Source organism: Prionailurus bengalensis, chromosome E1, assembly GCF_016509475.1.
Source record: "Prionailurus bengalensis isolate Pbe53 chromosome E1, Fcat_Pben_1.1_paternal_pri, whole genome shotgun sequence".
NCBI lineage: Eukaryota > Metazoa > Chordata > Mammalia > Carnivora > Felidae > Prionailurus > Prionailurus bengalensis.
This window is the reverse complement of record NC_057347.1, coordinates 1,846,618-1,856,126: the sequence shown is the minus strand read 5'-3', so window position 1 is coordinate 1,856,126 and position 9,509 is coordinate 1,846,618. Positions and strand designations below refer to the sequence as shown.

Below are 9,509 nucleotides of genomic sequence, written 5' to 3'. Positions count from 1 at the left end.
TGCGCCCAAGGCAGGTCCCCTGTCCAGTACTGCCTGGCGGCCAGCAGGTGGCGCCCAAAGCCCCGTATGGGGCGCAGGGGGCCGCGCAGGTACCCGCCGGAGGCAGAGAGCAAGTACCCAGAAAGGGGTGCTTTCCGCGGCCGTGCCTTCCGTCGCCCTCTCCTGCATCGCTAGGTCTGGAGGAGTCGGGTGCGGGAGGAGGGCTGTCGGGTGGGGTGGGGAGGAGTCGGAGTGCGGGAGGAGGGTCGAGTGGGGTCGGGAGGAGTCGGGGTGCGGGAGGAGGGTCGAGTGGAGTCGGGAGGAGTCGGGGTGCGGGAGGAGGGTCGAGTGGGGTCGGGAGGAGTCGGGGTGCGGGAGGAGGGTCGAGTGGGGTCGGGAGGAGTCGGGGTGCGGGAGGAGGGTCGAGTGGGGTCGGGAGGAGTCGGGGTGCGGGAGGAGGGCTGACCGGTACAGCTTCCTCCGCTCCTCCAGCTCGTGTTCCCGGCGCTGCCTGAACAGGCCCTGAGGGTCGTCCAGCACCGTGCGGCCTACGCGTGGGGAGGAGAGGCGGGCAGTGAGGCTCCTCCGGAGAGCCTCTCCCCTGCCCGCCAAGGACGCCTCCCCTGCCGGCCCTGCCCGCTGGCCCTGACCCTTCAGCATCTTGCCCTCCCCCAGCCTCCGGCCGGCAGGTGTATCTCCAGCAACCCGCCTCTTCCAGAACCGCCCCGAACCCCGATTTCCAGGTTCCAGCCCGCGCGCCCTGCCCCCTTTCCTCCGCTCCCCCGACCAGGCCTCCTCACACCCCCAGCCCCGCGCTCACGGGTGCCCTCGGGCAGTCTCAGGATGCCAGCGCCCTCCACCCAGCGGTAGCACGGGAACCTGAACTCGTCCCCACTGGCCCCGGGGCCCTGCACGTCCGCCTGAAACTCCACTTCCTGCGGGCGACAGGGGCTCAGCCACCGCGGGGCTCCCCAGAAGCAGCCCCGGGACTGAGCCCTGCCCGCGCCGGACGCCCTTCCGAGGGCCTCTGGGAAAGGCGCGCGAAAGGAGCCGCACAGCCAAGGAGGCGCGCACGGAGCAGGTGGCCCCACGACCCCACGCGGGTCGGGGTGGGGCGGAAGACACGAGACGGGGAGGTGCACCCCCTCCTCACTTCTTCCTCCCTGTAGTCACCGCGCCACGCGCCGCGCCCCGAGGGAGCGCCCCCGGGCGCGGGGACCACGGAGCAGAGCAGCAGGGGCGCCCTCGCCAGCGCCCCCAGGATGCAGCGGGCAGTCCCCGGCCCTGGCAGGCCTTCCGCACAACGTGCCTGCCGACTAGAGAGACCCCTCCAGGGGGCGGCGCTGGTTCGGGCCGCGCGGGAGAGGGAGAGGCGGGGAGGCGTGCCGCGCAGGGGTACCGGGAGACGGGGCCGAAGCGAGCCGAGCCGCGTCGTGGAGCTGGGGCTCAGGGCAGGGCTGTGGGGAGAGGGGCACGACCACACCGTGCAGCCTCGAGGGTAAGCCACGGGCGTGGGGTTGGTCCCGAGGACACACGGAAGCCACTCCTGTGTTCTGCGCGGGGGCACCTTTGAAGGTGGGAACGTTTGGAGAACCGCTCTGGTGGTGGAAGGGCGGCCGGGGCGGGGCGGTGGAGGGCGCGCAGGCGACTCGGGTTCAAGGCGGCTCCGGTGGGCGGGGGCGGGGCTCGGGGCCCGAGAGGTCCGGGAGACAGAACTGACCGCGCGCACTCTCGGTTAGAGGCGGCGGAAGGGAAGCGGGGGGGGGGGGGGGGGGCGCCGCGGGGAGGGCTGGGAAGAGGGGCAGGCGGTGAGGCCTGGCGGGTCGGAGCCCGGCGAGTAGCAGGTGGATGCGGCGAGAGCAGGGAAAAGGCTGGGAAACGCGGGCTTCGCATCTCGGGCTTCCTCCCCGGCGCCCGCATCCCTGCATCCTCCCCGGGTACCCGGGGAAGGCCCGCAGGTCCCCCACCTAGCGACGCTGCAGAAGGCTTGAAACGGCAGCTTTTAAGAACGGGGGACACGGGAGGACGGACGGCCTATTCGAGGAAAGGCCGAGCTCTGCGCCACGACGGGCGGGCGCGCACTGGTCACCTCCAAGGAGACCGCGGGGGAGCGCGCTGTGCGCCCCGTCCGGGCCCTCGTGTCACCTGTCCCCGCCGTGTCCTGTTCCCGCGCCCGTCTTGAGCGCCGCCTCCCTGTGCTGGCCCACCAGCCACAGCTGCACTTGGTTGTTGGAGCCCGCACACAGCGAGGAGCCGGTGGACACGCGGCAGCGCGGACACCCATCCTGCCGGAAGACAAGTCGCGGTCTCAGGGGGAAGAGCGGACTCTCTGAAGAGCAGAGCCCGGACCCCTCCCCCTCGGAAGCCCAGCGGGCCCCCGGGTGTGGGGGCACCCGGGTCTCCACCAGCCCGGAGCCCAAGAAGGCGGGCCTGGCGGGGGTGGGGGGCCAGGGAGGCATACAGCGCCCCCCGTTGGGGGAGGAGGAGGGAAGGGGGCCTCCCAGTGTGGGGCTGGGAAGGCCTCCCCATCTAATTTCTTTTAATTTTTTGATGCTTATTTATTTTTGAGAGAGAGACAGGGCGAGCTGGAGACGTGCAGAGAGAGGGGGAGACGCAGAATCCGAAGCGGGCTCCAGGCTGCGAGCTGTCAGCACAGAGCCGGACACGGGGCTTGAACCCACAAACCGGGTGATCATGACCTGAGCCAAAGTCAGACGCTCAACCCACTGAGCCACCCAGGGGCCCCAAGGCCTCCCCATCCGCGCGCGCGCACACACACACACACACACACACACACACACACTGGCCTCACGAGGTGGCTTTTCTCTGGGAGGGTCATGCTTAAGGTTGCAGGGGAGGAGGGCGGGGGCGGAGGGGCTGGTCCACAGGAGCTCCTCAGTGAGGTACAGCGTGGCCTCGGAACTAACTTGGTCAACTTCCAACACTTACAGGCCTTCCCTGCGCCAAGCTCAGGGGCTCATCGCTACCCGCCTGTTGCCTGCGGGATAAAAATCCAAGCTTCTTGGCCTTCGACGCTCTTTCCACTTGGCCCGCCCCTCTCCCACCTTATCCCACGACAGCCCATCCTCACCTCCCGTCTCCCCACGTGGGCCGGACCCCTGTGTTTCCCAGAACCCACTCTGCAGTTTGCTTGTAGTCCCTGTTTCTGGGACGTTCTGTTCAGCCTTCTAATCCCTGGTCGGATTCCGGTTTTTCGGAGTCCTCCCCGGTGATCCCGCCGCCCCCCGCCAGACCTCATCGGCTTTGCTCTCTACCGCTTTTGCCCTGTGCATGCTTCGTTACCGCACACTTAATGCCACGGTAATTGGTGCCAACGGCCGAATCCCCGACCGCGGTGAGCCAGCTTCCCTCGGCAGGGACCACATTCCCAGCAGGACGTCCTCATTTTGGTTTCTTCTGGATACAGCACGGTATTGGGCTTGCGGGTGCTGAGAGGTGTTTGCTAAAACACACTGGGCACAAAGGCCCGTTAAAAATAAGTCCTTCCCGGGGCGCCTGGGTGGCGCAGTCGGTTAAGCTCCGACTACAGCCAGGTCACGATCTCGCGGTCCATGAGTTCGAGCCCCGCGTCGGGCTCTGGGCTGATGATGGCTCGGAGCCTGGAGCCTGTTTCCGATTCTGTGTCTCCCTCTCTCTCTGCCCCTCCCCCGTTCATGCTCTGTCTCTCTCTGTCCCAAAAATAAATAAAAAACGTTGAAAAAAAAATTAAAAAAAAAATAAGTCCTTCCCTCAGGAGAGACACAGGCAAACGAGTAACTCCCAGGCAACATAAATAATAAAGGAATAGCCAGATGGACTCCAGTAGCCGTGACGCCGAGTCCCATAAGCCTGACAAAACAAGTGACGTCAACAGAAACAGGGACAGCATCGTTTCTGGTTTACTCTTCTCGTGGGCGGTAACCTTCTATGATGCAAAGTGGGAACGGCAGAAAGAAAGTGGCATTCGCCAGGGTCTCCCGCTCAGCCCCGCGCCACCCGGTGTCCCCGCCTCCTGTGGTCGCCGTACGTCTTCCCTACGCACGTTCACCAGCGGAGACACGCCGATCGTCCTCGTCCTCCCCCTCACGTGGTAGCATATTCTCCACGCTGTTCTGCAGCTTGGTTTTTCCACCTTGCAGATTCAATCAGGAGACCATCGTGTATCAGCACTTAAAGAGCTTCCTTGTGCTTAAGGGTGTCACTGTTTGGGGGCGCCCGGGGGGCTCAGTAGGTGGAGCGTCCGACTTCGGCTCAGGTCGTGATCTCAGGTTCGGGACTTCGAGCCCCACATCCGGCTCTGTGCTGACAGTGTGGAGCCTGCTTGAGATTCTGTGTCTCCTGTCTCCCTGCCCCTCTCCTGCTCTCTCTCCCCTCTCTCTCAAAAATGAATAAATATTTTAATTGAAATAAATATTTCTTAAAAAGGTGCCACTGTTTTGATGTAGCAAAACGGTCTACCCTACCAGCTTTGTCTCAGTGGACATTTAGGATGCTGGCAATCTTGTGTAAATATAAGAAAGAAGTGTTTTGCTACAAGAAATCGCCGGGCACATACAGGGTTTCTCAACTGTAAGTATACACGTAGCACGATATCCTAAAAATGGAATTTCTGGGCCACAAGCCTGTGTGCATTTGGCACGTGTCAAGCTGCCCCCCACAGATGCTGTGGCAATTTACGCTCCCATCAGCGAGGCCAGTGATGCGTGAGGATGCCCCCTTTCCCTCAGTCTCGCCAACACCGTGCTCTTGAACGCCCTCGCCGCAGCCAGTGTGACAGGTGAGAAACGGTACACTCGTGTCATTTTAATTTCCATTTCTCTTACGCTGAGTAAAGTTGGGCATCTTTCCATATCGTAGAAGCCACTGGTATTTCCTTTTCTGTGGGCCGGCTGCTCCGTTTCTCCCTGGGATTTTGGTCTTTTTCTTACTAATTTGTAAGAACTATGGACATGTGAAGGAAATGATTTTTCCAGCCCTGTCACAACGAAGAGAGTCCCGACAGCAACAATGGTCTTTTCTACCTACACCGGCTCCTTGGAAACCGGACTGTGGTCTACAATATTATTCTCCACTAAAACGCGGGCTCCTTGGAGGGCAGCTGACTCCATACCTTCGAGCAGGCAAACCTCAGGATACGCCTGGAACATACTATTGTCTCTAAAAAAAAAAAAAAGTAAGGGCGTTCTCAAGAAAGTCAGAGGCAGTACTGTGAAAGGGCGTGTTTCCAATTAGAGGGGCTCCCACTGGCTGTGTCGTGACATTTCAGGGAGCAAAACCTAAATAATGGGGCTGATTGAAATAAGTGAATTATTTCACTTACGTATAGAATGTTTTCTCTTGCCAGTAACCAAAAAAAACAAAAAAAATCTATTCAAAATGGCTCAGACAGTAGGGAAAAACTATTATCTCAGAAGATAAGACGCCCATGAGGTAGGTTGAGTCTAGGGTTGTCCAGGTCAGCGTCACCGAGGAGCTGGGGTTTTGTTTTCCTATCCGTCCATCCTTCGTGAATTAGCTCCTCCAGTGACTCACCTCCTTGGCAAGATGGCTCTCCTACTCCAATGATCCCATGCAGACCCAACACCATACAGTGGCGGAAAGAAAGACCATCTCTTCTTGGGCCCTTTTAAGAGCAGGGGAGGCCGGAGTGCCCTCTGCCAGCAGCACGTTCAAGGTAACTCCGAGGTCTGTGGGGCCGGCCAGCCTGAGTCGGCTCACCTTCAAGGTCTACGCCTCCCCTGAAAGGGCTCACCTCACCAAACCTCCATGGAAGTCAAGGGGCTTTCGCTCTACTCCGTCCCCGGGGGTCAATCTAAATGCATGGAGGAGCTGAGGGCCCGCCTTGAAGGAAGCGTCTCACACCTCCAACGTTACCGTGAGCCATAGACCAGCTGGGGTCCGGAAATACACTCACACACGAAGCCCGAGATGCAGAGTCTGGCTCGATGGGGGCCAGACAGCCGCGGATATCTCCAAGGTGCGCCTCCCGGACCTTTTGCGAGACTTGATGTTATTGGCTTTGCTGGCGTTGTTGGATTTCTTTCGGCTAAAGGTTCAAAGCTAAAGAAGCCGGGGTGTCCTCTGGGTTCGTGAGATGAACTGCCTCTCTTGATTCCCCACAACAAGCCACTGTATCTGTCCAGATCCGTGGAGAGAAATTTACATGACGGGGCTTTACGAGGATACACGGTCGTAGAAGATTTCTAGAAGGAGAACTTCCAAAAGCCAGGAAGTGTGAAGAATTCACCTGGAAATAACTAGAGTGTTCCACGTTCTACCCATTTTAATCAGTTATAGGTAACGTGGGGGAAGTCCCTGCAGGAAACCAGTATTTCTATAGGAAAACGGCAGAGAACGTAGAGGCTGGATTTAGGCAAACAGGCTTGAGCGATGGAATGCACACAGGCCCATCAGGCGACCCGCCCCGGGGTATCCACAGGCCCTAAGTGACCAGTGGGCTACTTACAATCAGGCCCAGTTACCAAAAAAGAATCCCCCGCATCACCGTACCTCAACTTCCCCCTTTAAAAACAGCCCCCAACCACTGCCTCCTTGCAGACAGCCTCCCCTCCGCTGTCTTGTCCACCGCTCCCTTGCAAACGATCAGCTCACCGCACATCTGGGGGCCCCCGTCTGATCAAGAGTCACCCCAGTGGGGCGCCTGGGTGGCTCAGTCGGTTGGGCGTCTGGCTTCGGCTCAGGTCATGATATCACAGCCCGTGAGTTCGAGCCCCGCGTCAGGCTCTGTGCTGACAGCTCGGAGCCTGGAGCCTGCTTCGGATTCTGGGTCTCCCTCTCTCTCTGCCCCTCCCCTGATCGCACTCTGTCCCGAAGAGACACCCCAGTTAGACACGGCAGAGAAGTCAGTCCTGAATGTCATAAATCGGCTTTCTTCTTCAGGAGGAAATACACTAGCCTTCTCGGTTATCCTGGGTGATGCCAATTACGAGTGAACTGTTAGTAATCTTTTCACCTAGAGACACTGTCCAGCCTCGGAACTCCCCATTCTCCTGCTGTTATTCATGTACATAATTAAAATTCCAAGTTAAAAAAAAAAGGGGGGGGCAGTTTTAACGTGGGTCCCACCACCAAGTGAATGGGGGTAATGGATGGGGGGAGTAGGCGCCCAAGGGTGTCTGCTACAATTCATTTGGGAAAGACCTAAATTCATAGTAACAGCAAAAAGAGAAGAATCACTGTAAACCGTTACAAAAAAGTATAACACAATACAGAAGAGAGGGATTATATTCGAATTTTTGAAGTTGTTATAGGTGGGTTTTTTTAATGTTTATTTACTTTTGTGAGAGAGAGAGCGAGCGAGCAGGGTAGGAGCAGAGACAGAGGCAGACACAGAATCCGAAACAGGCTCCAGGCTCCGAGCTGTCAACACAGAGCCCGACGCGGGGCTCGAACCCACGAGCAGTGAGATCATGACCTGAGCCAAAGTCAGATGCTTAACCGAATGAGCCACCCGGGTGCCCCTATAGGTTTTAATAAGAAAGGGGATGTTGCTGTATATGAACGTATGTGCTTCTAAGTACATTTCTGTTTATAAAAAACAGGGAAATGTTCATTCCCATCGGTAAATAGTAAAGGATATAAACAGGGAACTGTATGTGAGTCAAACGGTCCTGGAAAAAACAGGAACCGTTCCGAGAACAGGAGGAAGGACTGATCAGCAGGTGTGGTGACCCAGGTAGGGAGGAGGTCCGGCCAGTCTGCCAGCACGTGGCACTCACCGTCCACCGGAGGTGGGGGGGTGGTCGGTCCTGAGATGCTCAATTTAGGACCCAAGTCCCAAAGGGGAACATTAACGTGCAAACACAGCCCTACCCCCTCCCGGGAGACGAACCCACTACCTGCCCCCTCAAGCACAGTAAGACACTCATAACGCACGCGTGCTTTTTAAGTAACACTAACAAAGCAAGTCAGTATGTCATAATGACAGTACAGACGTTCCGTAACTCTGGCCAAGCGAAACTAAAGGAACGTGCCACCCGGGGAGGAAAGACAGATCGCAGAAGCTACAACTTATGAGGAAGATAAGCTTCAGAGCCCCAGCCAAGCATAGGCCAACCTGCCGAGACCCTCGGCGCCCACGAGGATCTGAGACCGTAGTCTCTGGGGGTGCAGGGGCGGGGGTGTCTGACAAGACTTCAGTAACACCGAGAAAACATCAAAACAAGTATTTTAGCAACGTGAAGAATGGATCTTATTTCTAGAGACAAACAAGATCAAGTAGGAACTGATGAAGCCACGAATTGGATCCATGACGTTGGTGTCTTAAAACAGACTGAGGGCACCTGGGTGGCTCAGTCGGTTAAGCATCCGACGTCGGCTCAGGTCATGATCTCGCGGGTTCGTGAGTTTAAGCCCCGCGTCGGGCTCTTTGTGGACACCTCGGAGCCTGGAGCCCGCTTCGGATTCTGTGTCTCCCTCTCTCTCTGTCCTTCACCCGCTCATGCTGTCTCTCTGTCTCTCAAAAATAAATAAAAAACATTATAATAAACAAATAAAATAACATAAAATAACAAAATAAAATAAAATAAAATAAAAAATAAAATAAAATAAAATAAAATAAAATAAAATAAAATAAAATAAAATAAAATATTCTTTGTATCTGAAGCACCTTGTTTGCTACAAACCAAGTGCAAAGGTCAGAATGCCCTGCTTCTGGGCTCCCTCCGGTCACTTGGGGTCAGTGCGACTCGTCCACCCTCCTCTACCCAGAATGCCTGACCCCTGAGGTGCTGGCGCAGCGGGCACTGCCCCCAAAGCCCTCTGAAGCCCTCACGTCCCACTGCCCCCACCCCTCCCTGGACCCAACCGCACTCCCCGGGGCTCCCATTGGCCGTGCCTCTTTCCCCGGACGGACGCGGCGATGTCCTTGGACGAACAGGATGAGGCCGCACCTCTGGCATCTCCCACACCTGGGGGGACGTGTGGCCACACACGTGTAGCAGAAGCAGCAAGTGAATGGCTCACTGGACGGACAGACAGATGGTAAACGGAGTAACCTCCTGGCTGGTTGACGGCGACAGAAATGGTCAAAGTATAAACGGACTTCGATTCTGGGTGTCTGAGACCCAAAAACGTGGCTTAAACTCTATGCTCCCACATGGGAGCTGGAGACCAAGGGGCACCCTCGCAGGGGTCAGGGAGGAGAGGAAGGTGGAGGCAAGGCAGAGGGCGTGCACTAAGGAGAGACACAAGCATCCTGAGGGCAGGGAGACCCAGGGGACTCACGAGGGACTGAAAACGGGTAGCTTCCCCTTGAACTCAGATCCCACCAGGGGCGGCCGCTCACGGGCACAGGAACCCTCTGGGCAGAGCACGGAGAATGCAGGGCCCAAGAGGATGCCTCGCACACAGCCCCGCGCAGAGGGTGCTTCGGGTGGGCAGCTCGTGAGGGAAGCCCACGGGCAGGTAGACGATGAAGGGGAGAGTGAGCCAGGCCCTTGGGCTGGAAACCAAGGTGACCCCAGGAGACACAGGCTGGGGCAGGGGACAAGGGGCAGCGCAGTCCCAGG

General features: G+C 58.0%; 1 pseudogene; it reads left to right on the top strand.

The window, feature by feature from the left end:
• The first annotated feature begins 3,791 nt into the window (after nt 1–3,791).
• On the top strand, nt 3,792–6,675 carry LOC122486017 (annotated as a pseudogene).
• The last annotated feature ends 2,834 nt before the right edge of the window (nt 6,676–9,509 follow it).